Genomic DNA, 17,635 nt, shown 5'->3' on the forward strand with positions numbered 1-17,635 from the left:
GCATGAGAGATAAAAAGTGCAGCTCCAACATTGTTTAGAAGTGTCCAGATCTTGACTTCCTACACAATCTTCATCGTGTGGTGAGTTATATTGGCACATATGTATTAAAGCAACCAGTTTGCATCCTTAAATTATAAATGAAGTTGCCACTTTTTTCTTACTGATCTGCCTTTAATGGCAGCTGAACGCTGAGGAACGAAGCAGGTGAAACTTTGCTTGACATGAAGATAAGTGAATTTCTGTGTCATTGTGGTGTTAAAGAGGCACAGGATCAGGGCCAAAAAAAGCGGCAAATCTAACCAGGACTAATAAGAGAAATGACCAACATTTCTACATTAGGTAATAGCTCTGTAGGAAATGCAGGTAGCACATGTCATGTAGAGGTTATACAAGTAATACCTTCTGTTTTACACAGCTGTTCAAAGTACAGGAGGCATGTTCCTCATGGTACTTGGTCATCCCTTTTCAGTGATGGAGGTGACCAGGGGTGGAATTCTAGCAGGAGCTCCTTTGCATATTAGGCCACACACCCCTGATGTAGCCAGTCCTCCAAGAGTTTACAAAAAAAGCCTTGTAAGGTCTTGGAGGACTGGCTACATCAGGGATGTATGGCCTAATATGCAAAGGAGCTCCTGCTACAATTCCGCCCCTGGAGGTGACTAAAGGGGAGCAGCTTTATTTCAGAGGCAGGAATGCTTATTTACCTGTTTATTTAACTTCCATTGAGCTACCCTGTGTGTTCAGGAGAAAGAGTTGATCAAGTTAACTCATCTGGATCTATTGTTGATGAGTGATTTCCCCTCCCTCCTCTTTGTCTTTTGTGGACTAGGTGACACCATGGCCCACTCTTTGTGATTGTTAAGCTAAAAACTATTAATTACTGTATGATAGACAAGCCTGCGTGGTGGAGTGGCTAGAGTGTTGGACTAAGATCTGAGAAAGCCAGATTTGAATCACCACTTTGCCATGGAAACTTGCTGGGTGACCTTTGGCCAATCACACACTCTCAGCCTAACCTCGCAGGGTTGTTTTGAGGATAAAATGGAGAAGAGAAGAGTGTTGTAAGCAACTTTGGATCCCCACTGGGGAGGGAAGTAAGGTATATAAATAAATGTTTATCCTCATAGATGATGAACCCCAACCCCAACTACTTTTTAGTTGTTTCATTAGTAGTGCTTTTGTTCTCCGCTTGCACTAACAGTGATACTCTGTTGTGAGTTTTTAAAATCATCTGAAAATTTTCTCTTCCTTGTATTGACATGTGCAGGGGTTGTTTTGTAGAAAAAAAGGTGGTGGAGCTCATCCAGGGATTGTTATGCAGCTGCACCTACTATTCAATGGACAAGGTGGGGAGGACGATGGGGAACCATCAGAAAGATTCAGGAGCTGCACTCCTGTGAGTTCCTGCTGAATTCAAGCCCTGGACATATGGCTAGTCCATCACAGCTAGGTGCTGTTATAATTTACTATATCTGCAAGCTTCATAAAACAACCTTTTGTATCCCATATTTAAAAGCCAGTTTTGCTAATATTGAAAAACTTTTCACCACAAGATGGCAGAACAATCCTTGCTTAAGAGGCACAGACTAACAATGTTAATACAATCTCAGCTAGAGGGACTTCCGTGTGTGTATCTAATGTTTAGCTAACCAATGGTTTAAATAAATAGCAGTATTGTTTATATGAGCTAATGAGAAGCAATGGTAGATAGGGCACCTGTAATTTAATAATTACATGAAAGAGAAAGATTCGGCAAGAGTTCAGATTCCCTGTTCTGCATACATATTCAAGTATTAGTATGTCTGTTCTCCTTTCTTCGGAGTCATTCAACATTAAGCTTGAGCAAAATCCACATATGGTGGATTCAGATAATTTGAAAATTTGGCAAATTAAGTTTAATAAATAGCATTCTTAAATTCTAGAGGGGTAACCTTGTTGCAGACCAATTCTGTGTATGCACATTTGGAAGTAAGTCCCATTGAGCTGGAGCCAGTGCTAGATTTCAAGAAACCGAACTGGGAGGATTTTTTCTGAATGTCTCATTCCACTGCAGATCGCCACCCCCATGCTATTCCTGGAGGCCCCCCTGTATCCCACAACTATCATTTTTAGGAAACCCTTTGGCTGTAGCAAGATGAGAGAGTTTAAACAGTTCCATTTTACTGATGGGAGATCTTTCCACTAGACCAGGGGTTTCCAAACTGTGGCTCTTTCACACATATTGTGTGGATCTCAAAAACCCCACTGGCCTGTCGGCCATCTTGGAGAAGGCATTTCTCTTTTTAAATCACTTATCCAAGCCAAGCCAGCTGGCAAGTTGGAGAATGCATTTCAAGTTAAAGCTGGGGAGGGACAGTGGCTCAGTGGTAGAGCATCTGCTTGTTAAGCAGAAGGTTCTAGATTCAGTCCCTGGCATCTCCAACTAAAAAGGGTCCTGGCAAATAGGTGTGAAAAATCTCAGCTTGAGACCCTGGAGTGCCGCTGCCAGTCTGAGTAGACAATACTGACTTCAATGAACCAAAGGTCTGATTCAGTATAAGGCAGTTTCATATATTCATATGTTTTCTTTCTACCTCTCCTTCCCTCCCTCCTCCATCTATTTTCCTTCCTTCCTTCCTTCCTTCCTTCCTTCCTTCCTTCCTTCCTTCCTTCCTTCCTTCCTTCCTTCCTTCCTTCCTTCCTGCTCTCAAACATCTGACGTTTATTCTGTGTGGCTCTTATCTTAAGCAAGTTTGGCCATCCGAGCACTAGGCCCAACTCATTGTGTTCATTTGAGCTTTCTTCCAGGGAAGTGTGCAAAGGACTGCAGCCCACAACAAATTGCTTTGAGGTCTTTTAATGACTGACAGATTTATTGAGCCAAAAGCAGTACTTGGACATAATTTCTCTAGCATTTTTCTGTACCTTGCAGTACTTATCTCAGTTATCTAGATGAGGAGGAGGAGGTTCAATTTATGCCCCAGTCTTCACTTGGAGTCTCAGAGCAGTTTACAATCTCCTTCCCTTCTTCTCCCCACAAAAGACACCCTGTGAGATAGGTGGGGCTGAAAGAGCTCTCAGAGAACTGCTGTTGCAAGAACAGCTCTGAGAGAACTGTGACTGACCCAAGGTCACCCAACAGCTACATGTGGAAGAGTGGAAAATCAAACCTGGTCCTCCCAGACTAGAGTCTGTGCACTTCACCACTACACCAAACTGGCTCACCAGTTTGATAATCCTGTCGTGTGGTTTAGAATAAGAGACACTGGCCCTTTCTGCACACACTGCTTACTTCTAATTTTCACTGAAGTAAAGTCATTTGGATTTTACTTCAAATGCTCTGCCTGCACTCTGCACCTCCCCCCCCCCCATCAGATTTCTATTGGGAATCAATAGAAATATATATTCTGCATACCAACAAGAAAACCCAGATAGTGTTGTGTAGTTGGTCTCTCCTGACTGGTCAGCTTCACACTGGGCGTGTTCTTTGAAATAGAATATTCTTCTAGCTGAATTTAATGTCCCCTCCTCCCCTTTATCAGTACTCAAGGAGTTTAACTCTAATTTAGGATGGTTGGAGAAAAATATAATTGGCAGGGAATGGTTTAAAAGTTTAGCAAGAGGAGACACTGTCTTTCTCCATAAGAGATTGGGGAGGGTACAACAAAATCCAACCCAAAAAAGCAGGTTAGATAACCAAAAGGTTTAAGTAGGCAGGCCCTAGAAATCCTATAGATATAAAAACCAAGCTGTACTGATGACAACTCAGCGACCCTCCCTTTGGTTGTGCCACGTCTCACTGAATCCCTCCAGCTCCAGGACAGATGAGGACTGGGCCACTGGGAAGCTGCCTTCACATTTTATTGGCCCATTTCACTGGGTCCTCCATTTTCTATCAGTGGCTGTTGCTAGGCAACCACAATATTTTAAACTTGGTTCTGCTCATAAAAGGCAGTGGGGGAGAGACCCTTTCCAGGCCTATTTTGGTGTCTGAGAGAGAACTCATTGGGGCCATTCCCAAGGTTGCCCGTTCTAGGTTGGTGGCAAATTCCTAAAGATTCTGTGGTGGAGTCTACAAAAGCCAGAGTTTGGAATGGGGAAAGGCCTCAGCTGAATACAATGCCATAGAGTCCACCCTCCAAAGCAGTTATTTTCTCCATGGAGAGAGATATCTGTTGTCTGGAGTTCAGTTGTGCTACCAGGAGATCTTCATGCTCCACCTGGAGGCTGGCTACCCTAGATCTGGCAGCACCCTCTGGGTGACTTGATGCCACCTGACTGGCATGACTTAATTAGGCTTGGCTGCTTGCTACTGTTCAGCAGCAGCCCCCCCCGCCTCATGACAGCCAGTGTAGCATAGCAGTTAGAGTTTCAGAGCAGAGTCTGCCAGACCCAGGTTCCTACTGTGGAAACAGACTGGGTGATTTCAGATGACCCACATACTTTCAGCCTAACCTACCACACTGGGTTGATGTGCAGATCAAAAGGGGGAGAGGAAAATAATGTAAGCTGCTTTGATCCCCACTGTGGAGAAAGACTATACTTTTCCTAGGTAGAGGCTGCAGGGAGGGGGGAGGAGGTGGAAAGCTGAAGTCAGAGGAGCAGATAAAAGTCAGTTGATGGTTTGCTGGGATGGAGATAGGGTTGCAGACTCCAGGTTGGGAAATTCTTGGAGATTTGAGGGATGGAGGGGTTTGAGGAGGGGTGGGACCTCAGACAAGTACAATGCCGTATACTCCACCCTCCAAACCAGCAATTTCCTCCTGGGGAACCACTGTTGTAGATCTCCAGGTGAGGACTAGAGATCACTCAGAATTACAACATCTCTCCAGATGGCAGAGATCACACCCCCTGGGGAAATGGTGGACTCTGTGCCATTATACCCTACTGAAATTGTTTCTCTCCTGCTTTGGTCCCTACTATGGAGAAAGACAGTTCTTTTCCAAGGTAGAGGCTGCAGAGAGGCAGGAGGAGATGGAAAACTGAAGTCAGATCACTTCCCCTACAGAAAATGGCCACCTTGAAGTGCATACTCTATGGTATACCATAACAGCCTTGGTAGGCCAAAAAAAGACAGATCCCCACAAGCACATACTGATGCTAAAAGTTGCAAAACTAAATATGACAGGAAAAGGTGGCAACAACGCGCTGCAGGCGAAAGGAATGCTAAGCTTCAGTGTCTGCACAATTGTCATGGTATGATGCCACAGCAAATTGACGCTGAGTGCCCAAGGCTGGAGCACTTGCCCAGAGCCTCTTTCTAGAGCCCATTATATTTATTCTTACAATGGGCCTTATTCCTAGCATATAAATTAAATCAGACAAAAACAAACGTTATAACTAATTTTAATAATTTAATAGTAGTATTAAAATAAATTTTAATAGTAACAAAGTGTGACACATACTAACAAATACTAACAAAATGTTATTATTAAAACATAAAACAGTTAACACTGAACAAATTTAGAATGTATAAATACTAAATACTGTGCCTGTCTCCCCAGTGGGGACCCAAAAGCAGCTTTCATCATTCTCCTTTCCTCTGTTTTATCCTCACAACTACCCTATGCTGTATCTTAAGCTGAGCACATGTGATTGGCCCAGAACCATCCAGCAAGCCTCCATGGCAGGGTCTCCTAGATCCCAGTCTGATTTTCAAATGAATACACCCTTCTGGCTACCTACAACTCCCCCCCCCCCACCAAATACATACACACATGGGAGAGGGGAGGCATCATTGACCATGCTTTGTGGCCATTTTGTATATTATGTGGAAGCAAATCAAAATTTGCCATTGGGCTTCCCAGAGCCTCTTCTCATTCCATTCCTTTCCCCTTTTCCTGGCCTTGCAACCCATCTGTGAGACCCATAGTTTAAGAGCGATTGAACTCAGCTAAAAATTGGGATTCAAATGTAATCTATAAATAAATTAACCAACTAAAAAAATGAATGGAGGAAGTAACACTGTCTCTTCTCCACTGTAACATAGCCTTCATGGGGGAAAAAACCCAAAACAGAACAAATAATCATAAACCAGAAAATACGAGATTGAAAATTCCTTCCACAAACATGCCGCTAAATATATCATTATCACCGTTGTCAATAACAGCCCTAAAGATGAAAAAAAGTTTGGTACAAATGGTTCATTTGTATAAAGCAGGCTAGTGGGATGGGGACCCCCCCCCCTCAAAATCACGGCTATACAAGTGAACCCTTTCTCTGCCTTGCCGAAAGGGAAGCCTGTCCCCACCTCCCAAAAACCCAGCTGTGTCCATGAGCTCTGCAAAATGGTGAATGAATGCCTTGTTCATTATTATTGTTTAAGTAATTCCTATTTATGCCAGTATTTTGTGGATTATGTTTTGACGAAAACTCTTTCTCGCCAGTGAATAAACGCTGCCGCTTTAAAAAATATTTGTATGCAAAATGTCTTGAAGGCCATTATGAAAACTCTTTGCAAAAGAAGCTTTTTCCAACGTCCTCCAAAAAGCCACTCCGCCCCTGCATTTTCTTTCATGCTAAATAGTTCAAATGAAAAGCCTTTCAGAGTTAACTAGTTTCAGCAATACCAGTGTTTTAGTGTAATGAATAACTTTTCATAGCTAGACAATCACACACCATTTCAGTATGCTGGTATTTCTATTTCTGTGTGTCTCCAATGGAAGGATTTCTGTGGCAGAATTTCTTTCTCCGAGAAAGCTGGAGCGATCAAAACCCTGATTAACCTCTGATATTCACGTGCTGCTCTTGATCTTAGGGACTGGAGCAGTAACAAAGAGTTAATGGCAGCCATATGCTTGGGGTATTGTGGGTTCTGCTGACCCAAATGTGAACTCCATGAGTGACTGCAGCTAACTGCTCTCTGTTCGAAGTTTGGTGTGCAGATTACTGGCAAAGAATTTGGGCGGCTACTTGACAGAATCCCCTCTTGATGAAGATGGAAATGTCAAATCTTCCCTCTTCAGAGCCATGTTTGATCCGTGGTTTGCACTTTGACAGTTTTAATTTGTCACATGTCAATCAATTTTATTTTGCTGAGGAGGCTTCACAAAACACGTGAGAGCAAGTTCAGGTTACTGAAAGGTTAAAAGTTCTGTTTCTGCTTTTAATAGTTTGGAAAGGCTGAGAGAAACGTGATTGGCTTCATCCCACAGGCAGCTTAAAGGGTATTCCAGAGCTAAGCAAAGTGTTTCAACATGCAGGATATTTTCCCATTGCAACAGTTGTAGGAATTGGTCTGTGTGGATGCAAAACTCTGAATTGGCTAGAAAGCCCCTGGATTTTTCCCCCCTTAATTTTGTCATAAATTAAGAAACATGTGAGAATAACTGGAACAGTGTCAAAACAGCTGTTAATTACTGCACACACACTTCTGTGAGATGTATCTTCCATTGTAAAAGTAGATCAAAAAAATCTATATACATTACATTTTAATCGATTTATTTTAATTTGTAGTCTGCCTTTCTCACTAGGACTCAAGGCAGATTATGAGTACAATAGAACTATTGAGTCAATCAGTAAGGTGATTACAAAGTATGGTAACATTTGTACGAAAACATTTGAATTTAACAGCAAAGATTCCTAGTGTAACAACAAAAAGCAGTGGGGATGGGATTGAAGGAAAGTAAAGGGGGCAAATGTCTCGCTAATGGAGTTCACCTCCTGAGCTGATCTATTAAACTATAGCTCTGCTCCCTCTACAAGAATGCCTTCTTGAATAATTCTGTTTTACACATTTTGTGAAGTTATAGATATGTGGTGGGGACCTTTCTAACAGCCTCAGGCAGACTGTCCCACAGTGTAGGAGCCACCAAGGAGAATGAATGGGAACAGGTGATTGTCAATTTTACATGTTTGCAGAGTGGTACCTCCAGAGGGCTTTAATCTCCTGAGCAAATCTGTCACAAGTAACAGATAATCAATCACATTGCAATCCAAAGCAAGTTTTACCCTTTCACGTCCATTGAAGTCAGAAGAGTACTCAGGATGGTGCTTCAAAAGTCTATAAAACACTATTTCTAATCTATCTAAGAACATCATCTTTGGCCTGCTAGAAGAACATATAAACATACAGTATTTTAATGTATTGTTGCATTTGTATTATGATTTATAAGAAACTAAGGCCAATGTTTTGGGGAAGGATCCAATTGAATGTTTAATATTGCTGTTTTTGAGATAGATAGATAGATAGATAGATAGATAGATAGATAGATAGATAGATAGATAGATAGATAGATAGATAGATAGATAGATAGATAGATAGATAGATAGATAGATAGATAGATAGATAGATAGATAGATAGATAGATAGATAGATAGATAAGTACTCATCATTCATGGAATGTAAAGGAGCAGGAAACTTTTAGACAGTTGAACATGATGGACCTAGAGACCAAAAGTCATGGACAGAATACAGCCCTTAGAGCACAGCCCTTAGAGTATAGCCTTATTCAAACCATTAGTAACCATGAATATCTGTGTCTTCAACCCTTTAAGGGGAGTAAGTAAATATGAAGAAACCAGACTTCCTCCAGACCCAGATATACATGACAAAGAAGTTACTTTGTTTAATTGTTCAAGATTGGTTTAATGTAAAATTTGAAACAGTAGTCTATTCTAGCTTCTTATAAGCCACAGCAGTATATATAGACACCAGCCTCTAAGTAGGACCAGGGGATTCCCTGGAATTACAACTCATATCCAGACTGCAGAGCTCAGTTCCTCTGGAGAAAATGGCTACTTTGGAGGGCGGACTCTATTTCACTGTGCCCCACTGAGATTCCTGTCCTCCCCAGGATCCTTCCCCAAAACTCCAGGAGTTTCCCATCCTGGACCTGGCAGCCCTACCCGCCCCCCCCATCCCCTGCCAGTAGCCAAGGCAACCCTAGCAGTATTATTTCTGTTGGTATGTTTTATCTGCTTGATCAAATGTCAGATTAGTGACAGAATTTAGAAATGTCAATACATAAGGTAATTAGGCAGCATATTCTTCTATTATACTGTTATTTATCTTCACTTGTTTCCCATATGTATGACTCTTGGGCTGTGGGTATGATTTAAAAACAACAACGCTGAATATTCATCCTGGCTCACAGATATCCATACTTATGCAAATGTGACAGACTTATTCTTTATTTATTTATTTATTACATTAAGCTTATATCACGCCCTCTCTGCAAGCGGACTCAGGGTGGCTCACAACATTACATTACTACCATTAAAACCAATAAAACATAATTACATATTTAAATTATTTAAAACCATTTCAGGGTGCTGTGTTAATACAGTACAATATAGGCGGTTCTGAAAATTCGGTGGTGACCACCAGTACGCTACTTGGTGCTCTATATGATGTCCAGTGGCAGTTCTCTCTCAGTTAGATATCGAAGGCCTGTCGAAACAATTCGGTCTTACAGGCCCTGCAGAATGTAGGCAGATCCCGCAAGGCCCTTATGGCCTCTGGGAGAGCGTTCCAGAGTTCTGGCGCTGCCACCGAGAAAGCCCTGGTTCGTGTCATACGCAGCCTGGCTTCTTTTGGTACTGGAATGGACAGTAGATTTTTCGTCCCTGAACGCAGTGCTCTCTGGGGAATATACGGAGAAAGGCGGTCCCGCAGATAGACAGGTCCTTGACCATAAAGGGCTTTAAAGGTCAGTACCAACACCTTGAGACAAACTCGGAACACAACAGGAAGCCCGTGCAGCTCTTTCAGCACCGGCTGAATGTGCTCCCATCAACGGAGTCTCATTAACAGCTGTGCCTCAGCGTTCTGCACTAGATGTAGTCTCCGGGTTAGCGTCAAGGGTAGCCCCATATAGAGAGCGTTACAGTGATCTATTCTTGAGGTGACCGTGGCATGGATCACCATAGCTAAGTCATTGTGCTCCAGGAACGGGGCCAGCTGCCGCACCCACCAAAGGTGAAAAAAGGCGGATCTAACAGTGGCTGCTACTTGGGCCTCCATTGTGAGGGAGGACTCAAGGAGCATGCCCAAGCTCTTGACCTTAGGGGCCGGTATTAATGGCACCCTGTCAATTATGAAAAAATTGGGAGTTTGAGGCCTCTGTGTAAGCTCCTGACATTGCTGGATTTCTTCTAGGTCAGAAACCAAAAGAAATTATCAGCAAAAAAATAGTCAAGGTTTCTAGTGATAATGGCTGCATATACCCAAATCCTATTTAAACTGTTTTAATAAAATTAAAACTCCTGATAGCAAAGACAAAAGCATTAAATGGATAGATATAATCAAATGTGGCTTAGAACAGAACTTTTTTTAAGCCAGCCAAATGCTCTGGTGTTTAATAAGGTGAGGTGACATGGTGGCAAGAGAGACCATGGGTCTTTTTCAAACATAAACAAGTGACATTTTAAGAAGTTTCATGCTACTTTGATGAGGGTCTAACTTAAGAATAGGAAAACTTTGGGGGCCAAACACTGAAGAGGGAATGCAACATTGACCTGTGAAGATATTGTTGTGGTAGCAAACAAAAATGGGTGGGTTGGGAGAGATGAGGAAGAAAGGCCTCCTTGTCACTGCTAGCATCTCAGGCATTCACCTTGGACTTGGTTGGTGGCTGTGTAGATCTGGGATGGGAAGATGGGCATAATCAATGCCTGTTATGTTCTCCCACAACATGGTCCCAGCAGTGCTGCAAGGTCCTGGCCCTGAATGCCAAGTCACATGTGCTGGGGGTTGCCTAATTCATAGTAAAGTGGAGGAGTTACAAAGTGCAGCAGCTCTTTCTGCTGTGTCAGGGAAATGGTGCACAACCTAAAATGGTGCAGGCACACTCTGATTTCGCACTAACCACTCCGCAGCTAGCTTCCCTTTTTCTCTGTAGCAAGCTTAGCGATTTCGCACAAGCTGCTCCACGCCACCATTTTTCATTGTGGCAACCCCCGATTTGATGTGCAACAACGTAAATCTGTTTTTTCAGGTTTACGTTGCTGCAAGTCAAATCGCAGATTGCCGCAACAAAAAATGGCAGCATGGAGCAGCTTGTGTGAAATCGCTAAGCCTGCTCCGGAGAAAAAGGGAGGTTGATTGCAGAGCAAGATTAGTGCGAAATCAGTCTTTATCTCAGTTTTCCAAATCAAGATGTGTACCTGATGGGGCAAATGTAACTTACAGGTGCCATTTAGATACTCCCCTAAGTATTTTCCCCAAGTTAGAGTACATACATTTAGACCCGGTGTACATTTGCATGTGCACACACAAAGAGATACATATCAATCCTACATGCTACTTCCATACATTGTGGCTTAGTGTTTCTTCCCCCATCCTGAAAATGAAAGGATGCTCAGCCACACTTCATTGAAAATGCCATGAAAACTGCAAATGTCCTGGAATTCTGATATGACATATAATCAAGTATCCCCCTCCCCTGTAACTTCAATATCAGAGATATTCTTGGTGTTCATTTTATGTACAGGTTGCTCATTCACACTGAAGTCATTGCTTCTTGTTCAAATGGGAGAGCTGGCTGTGCACTGGAATTATTGCACATGTAAGAAGCTTGCTAAATTACTCCAAGAACATTGAACTTGCAATATTGTCAATTGCAAATGTAGAAGTTAAGTCATCTTCAGGAATAAGCTAATGAAACTCTTTCAGAAGGACTGTAAGAAGCAACAACATGATTTTTAAAAATCAGGAACCATATTGCATTTTTTTAGAATTAGTTTCAAGACTACTATGACTGTAACCTACTATAAAACAAAAAGAACTTTGTAATTGTGTCTTTATATTGGCTTGATGTTTTGTTCTTTGCTGCATAGACAGAGATAAAATTATACAGATTATGTCACAATATTTTCATGTTCATTGAGAAAGTTGTTATAATAAAAAATCTGTATTCTAAATATAGTGGATTGAAGAGAATCATGTAAATTTCAATAGAAAAATATTTCTCTGTAATATGTTTAGTATAGGAGTGCACGTTATGTTTGGTTCGTATTTCACCCAAGGGCCAAATGAAACAAGACATTAAACTTGGTTCAACTTCTACAAATAGAAACCGGTATGGGTAGGAAGTCTTTACTGGGGCTCAGTTGCTTAACCCTTCCCCTCCCCTCCATCTTGTGCTTATTTTCTTAATGTAAATCAGCCCACTATTTGTCCTGTATGGCAAACTTTGTTCATATAAAGAGGAAGCTTGGGAGACTGCATTGCTTATATAAAATGCACACTAAGCCACGGCCTCTGCCCCAGGTGAAGAATGCCTTGACTACTGAAATAATTATTGGTGAGAATTATGATAGGTGGAAACTGTGTGTAAGGAAAGACCTATTTGCAAGATCAATGTGTCTTTAATGATGGGAAATCTGTAATGCCATATTAGAATCTCCTGCTCCCTCATCTCTCTTGCTCTTTCTGAACATTCCCCAGACTATCTAACCCATACAGCCATTTGCCAGGGAAGGAAATTGTTCATTGTTGTCATTTCAATTAATTTTCATTACCATAATGAATACAACTATGGTCCTTTTGATTCATTGCTGTGTTATTTCGCAAATGAATTTACCTCGTGTTTTCTTTCCTCACTTCTCTTTTGCCAATTGGTGAGGGGGGGGGGAGTCTGAAACATAACACAGTTTCCTCTCAGGCACTCAGATCATGACAACACTTCATGCTTTCATTATGGACTAACCTCATGCTAGTGAGATCTGATTGAGTTATGTAGTATGATGCTATCACATTTACAATGTGATCGCTGGCTAGCTAGGATCACAGTCCCTGGTACAAGAAAAGGCAGCTGAGGGAGATGGTGCCACAGCAGTACCAATGAATGGGTGCAAACTATACAATGAATGGGTATAAATCTGAAAGGTGGCATATTGTCCTCTGAAATCCCCTCTCTCCATTTCATGCTAAAAATGTTAACTGGAGAATATTCGGTATAGATATAAGCTGAAGCCAAATGTTTCTAATTCTGACTGTGGCATCTGAAGACCAAGAGACACCCCCCCCCCGCACCCCATTTGCAAGTCAAATGCCCCCTGGTGTCTTTTGTCAGCCAATTAAAACATCTTCACTGAGACCTACAGAACTAACCTTTGTGTGGTCTTTGGTCTCAGACAGAAATGGTCTCTTGATGCGTTTGGCAGCATGAATTTTGAGACGACACTAAATGTGTGTGGGAACTTGCTAAAAAAAGAAGAAGCAAATCTTAAAAGATCTAGGATCAGGGTGGTGGTAGTGGAGGGGGGAAGGTGACGTTAGAGATGCTGGTAAAAGTTAGTTGTGGTCAAGCTTGGGGTGAACAATAGCGCAGTGTTGTTATGGGCTGCTTCTACGACTTAGATATTCTTCCCATGTCAGTATAATCACTACTGGGAGGTAGCTCGATTAAGGATTACCATATCATTAATAGTATCCATGACTTTTGTTCAAAGGCTACTTGTGTAATGTAGCCTTGTGGATGAAGCTTCCTAATCCTCTGAGCTGCAGCTGTAGAGGAGGGCCTTCCCCAGAGCCGCCCACACTGACTTCCCTGTCCCCTTGGATCAGTTCTCAAAAAACAGACAGAAACAACAGTCAACTCAAAGCCAGAAAAAAAGAAACATCCATTCTACATTTCCACATTCATTCCCAAGCTTCAATCCCCGCCAATGTCTCCCATTCATCTCTTCTCTAACATCCAGATCACCACGCGGATGGTGGCCAGATTAAAAGAGGGAACAATGCAGTTTTAAATGTAAAGTTTGCATCTAATTTTTTCTCCCTTTTGCATGAGAAAAAAGCACATTGATTCTTGCTGTCTGTCTAATGCTCAGCCTCTAGTTTGTCCGTCTCTTCTTATTTCTTTGGCAACGCGAGGCATGCTTGTGCCATGTGTGCCCAGGCTGCTTGTACTCTTTACTACACCAGTCTGGCCAAGTCTGCAAATAAACACCTTGCAATGTGTATGTTCAGTCAATGCCCATGGGTGCTGAAAAGCTTCACTTTGTTGGCACTTCCCATACTGTAATCACAATTCGGAAATGTCCTGTTCCACTGAAGCCACCGATAACAATAAAGGAGTGCTGTGAGATAGGAGCAGAACAGATGGAAATTGGAAGAAATCACCAAGTTAGGCACCTGAATTAAAATATCTAGTAGCTATGATCATAGCACAGGGAGTACAAGAAAGTAGGCTTGAAGCTCATTCTGTTTTTTTAACTACTCTATTTGTGGGGGAAGAATCTGCATCCAAACTAAACCTTTGCAAGTCAGTCCTTTCATAAGTTAAGAGGAAAAGCTAGGCAATGAGTAAAGTAGCTGTTTTGTCATCCACTAGTCTAGTGAACTGTAATATTGTACCTAGAGGTGAGATAACTCCCACCTATACATTTCCTAGATACTGGGGATAAAATTCACAGGGTCTTGAATGGAGCACAAAAAAGTTCTCTTTGTACCAGCTAACTGAATAGCAAAGTGCTGAGCTCATCCCAGGCTGGCATGTCACATCTGCGCACCCTAAGCTTGGCTATATAGACAATAACTTTCTTGCATCCCTGGGCCTGGCAGCTTTTTCCTGTCACTATGCAGGAAGCAAATACCCCCTTTTTGTGAAAGTAAAACCTAATACCAAAGTAAAGAGCTGACTGTAGCTTCCTCTGCCTCTATCATGCTTTAGAAGAAACCCAAGGGCGTTGTTTTTGCGTATCTAGGAGGAACTGCATCAGTCCAAAGGAACTGTCTCAGTCATAGGGGTATGCTTGGCTCAGAGCTTTCCAGTGTTCTGTGGAAATAGATCCCAAAGTTCTGTGAATGGCCCCATCCCCTGCAGTAGCTATTTGGTGGTGACACCCACTATGATAATGGAAAGTGCCAGCAAGTCTCAGCCAACTTTAAAAATCTGAAGTGCCTGCAAACTCAGCAGGTGGGGGACCCCTGGGCTAATAAGATCCTTGTTCATGGTTGCTCAATAATGTTCTCATGTAAGCCTATTTAAAAACCAACTGTATCTTGGAGATTCTGTGCTCCTCACAGGGAGGAGGAGGACACATTTTCACAAAGTTTGTAATGACTGGGGTTTTGGTTAAGCAACAGTTGAGTTGAGGAACTCCCACAAGTTGTCTAGGAATACTGACCAAAAATCAGAAAGTTCTAATCTCAGTTTGATATTTAGTTGTCAAGGCACTGAAATATAATTTTTATATTCCCTAATGGGGACCTTTGTTACTGACTCAATCAATTATTTATTTATTTTCATTTATAGGCTATCCCAAAGATTCAATGAGGAGAATAATATGTCCTTATAATTTTTTCAGTACCACATATGAGGCAAAATGTTACTATTCCTCTTGTACCAAAGAAGAAATGAAGGGAAAAATATATTATTATATCAAAGACAACCCAATGTATTAATAATTGGGCTAGATTTAGAGCCAATACTTTAGAATCTAGAGTTTCCATTCTCCTTTTCAGAAACAGAAACGATAATGCCAGAACCAGTTGGGGGAGTCCTTGAATGTAAAAAATAAATTAAAAAGTAATCATATCCAACATTCTTTCATGATTTGTTGGAAGTTTTTTTTAAAATTGATTCAATTGGATATAAATTGGTCACTAATGTGGATCTTTTGTAAATAGCTTTTGGCTGTTAGCAGATAATATATTTGCTTAATAGTAAAATCCGCACTAAATGTTTATTCTATTGAATACTGTGGTTCCACCTTTCTTTTGAAGAATGGATATGAATATAGCAAATGAAAAAACTGATTTTGGAGTACACTCCAAAATGTCAGAATATATATCAGTACTTCAAAAAAAATTTCTACAATGTCTTGGTGGATCTTTCTGAAAAATTGCTGGTGATATAGATTTACAAGTGTTAACCTGCAAGGATCCCCTCTCCCCCTTTCCTGCCCCTTCTTTCATTCTTATCTGCCAACAACCAACCTACCTTTATCTTCTCCCCATCTTCATTTTCCCAATCTTCTCTGCCCCAGCACCCTCTACCCAGGAAAACTATAGTTCTTGCATGAGGCCTGGCTGGGCCAGGGGCTACTATCTGCCTTACTCAGATGGTGCTTGACTGTACTGGACATTGCTGTCTGTCTGGCCTCACCTTGCACGGGTGCCGCTGTCTACTTCCCCTCACCTTACCTCACCTTGTGCAGAGATTAGCCAGGCACCACTGTCTGCCTCACCTAGTGCAGACTTTGGCCCAGGTGCCATCATCTACATGCCTTCCACAGGGCTTGAGGGGGTTGGGTGTCAATGTCCGGCTCACCTTGCATGGGGGTTGGTGGGGTACCAACATTTGCTTTGCCTCAAACAGGCTGAACCAGGTGTTGCAAACCCCACCCCCTCCACCTTGCCTCTTACTCAGGGCCTGGTGAGCTGGGCTCTGTCTCCCCTGCCTTACCTCAGGCTGGCTGAGAGCCACCTCTCCCACCTTGCATGGGGCTTGGGTTAGTCAGGGTCAGTCCTTCCGGCAGAGAGTTGACCAACCCAGGTATGGCTGGGAGATCATTGACCCACCAGGAGCCATTGAGAATGGCTCTCAAGGGCCATTCCTTCCGCCTGTAAGGTAAATCAGGCTGAGAATGTGGAACTGTCCCAAAGTCACCCTGTGAGTTTCCATAGCATAATGGGAAATCAAGGTCCTAGTCTGAAATTCCAGCCACTATACCGAGGGATGCCATGCTCCAGATGGAACATGGGGATCCCCTGGAATTACAACTCATCTTCAGAATACAGAGATCATTTTCCCTGGAGGAAATAGGATGCTTTGTAGGGTGGACTCTTCGGCATTATACTCCACTGAGGTCTCTGTCCTCCCCAGGCTCTAGTCCCAAATATCCAGGAGTTTCTCAACCTGGATCTAACCCACTTGGCCAGTGGCCAGGGGGGACCTGGCAATCCTAACTGCACCACAGTGATGTTTGTGCAAGGGCTGCTGCTGAACAGTAGCAAGCAGTCAGGCCTAAGGAAGTCATGCAAGTTGGGTGGTTCCAATTGTTCAGAGGTTCCTGACAGGTTTTGCCCCAATAAGTCCCCCCTCAATAGCCAAAATATCCCTGAAAAAGGGCCCCCTCTCACTGCCTGTTGTGGTTCACTAGCAATGGCCAGTGAGGGAAACTATGGGCATTTTCGCACAGGGCTTACCCCGGAGCGACGTCCCTCGTCACCGCGCAGTGTCTGTGCGGATTTCACACCAACTGCTCCGCAGAACCCAGAAGAGCCATGAAGTACTGCGGCTTTTGCGTCGCAAATGTAAACCACCAAAAACCAGTTTACATTTGCGACGCAAAAGCTGCGGCTCTTCGCGGCTCTTCCGGGTTCTGCGGAGCAGTTGGTGCGAAATCCACGCAGACGCTGCGTGGTGAAGAGGGATGTCGCTCTGGGGTAAGCCCTGTGCGAAAATGCCCTATGTAAAGCTACAGGTCCTCCTTTATACCCTATGGAGACCAATTCCTATAGGGTAAAATGGAAAATTGATTTGTGGGTATCTAGGCCTCTGTGGGGGCTGTTTTTTGAGGTAGATACATCAAATTTTGAACATAGCATTTGGTGCCTCTCCTCAAAACACACCCCAAGTTTCAAAAAGATTGGACCAGAGGGTCCAATTCTATGAGCCCCCCCCCCCCAAAAAAGGTGACCATATCCATTATTTCCAAATGGATGGAAGGCATTTAAAAGGCATGTTGTCCCTTTAAATGTGAT

Source organism: Heteronotia binoei, chromosome 9, assembly GCF_032191835.1.
Source record: "Heteronotia binoei isolate CCM8104 ecotype False Entrance Well chromosome 9, APGP_CSIRO_Hbin_v1, whole genome shotgun sequence".
NCBI lineage: Eukaryota > Metazoa > Chordata > Lepidosauria > Squamata > Gekkonidae > Heteronotia > Heteronotia binoei.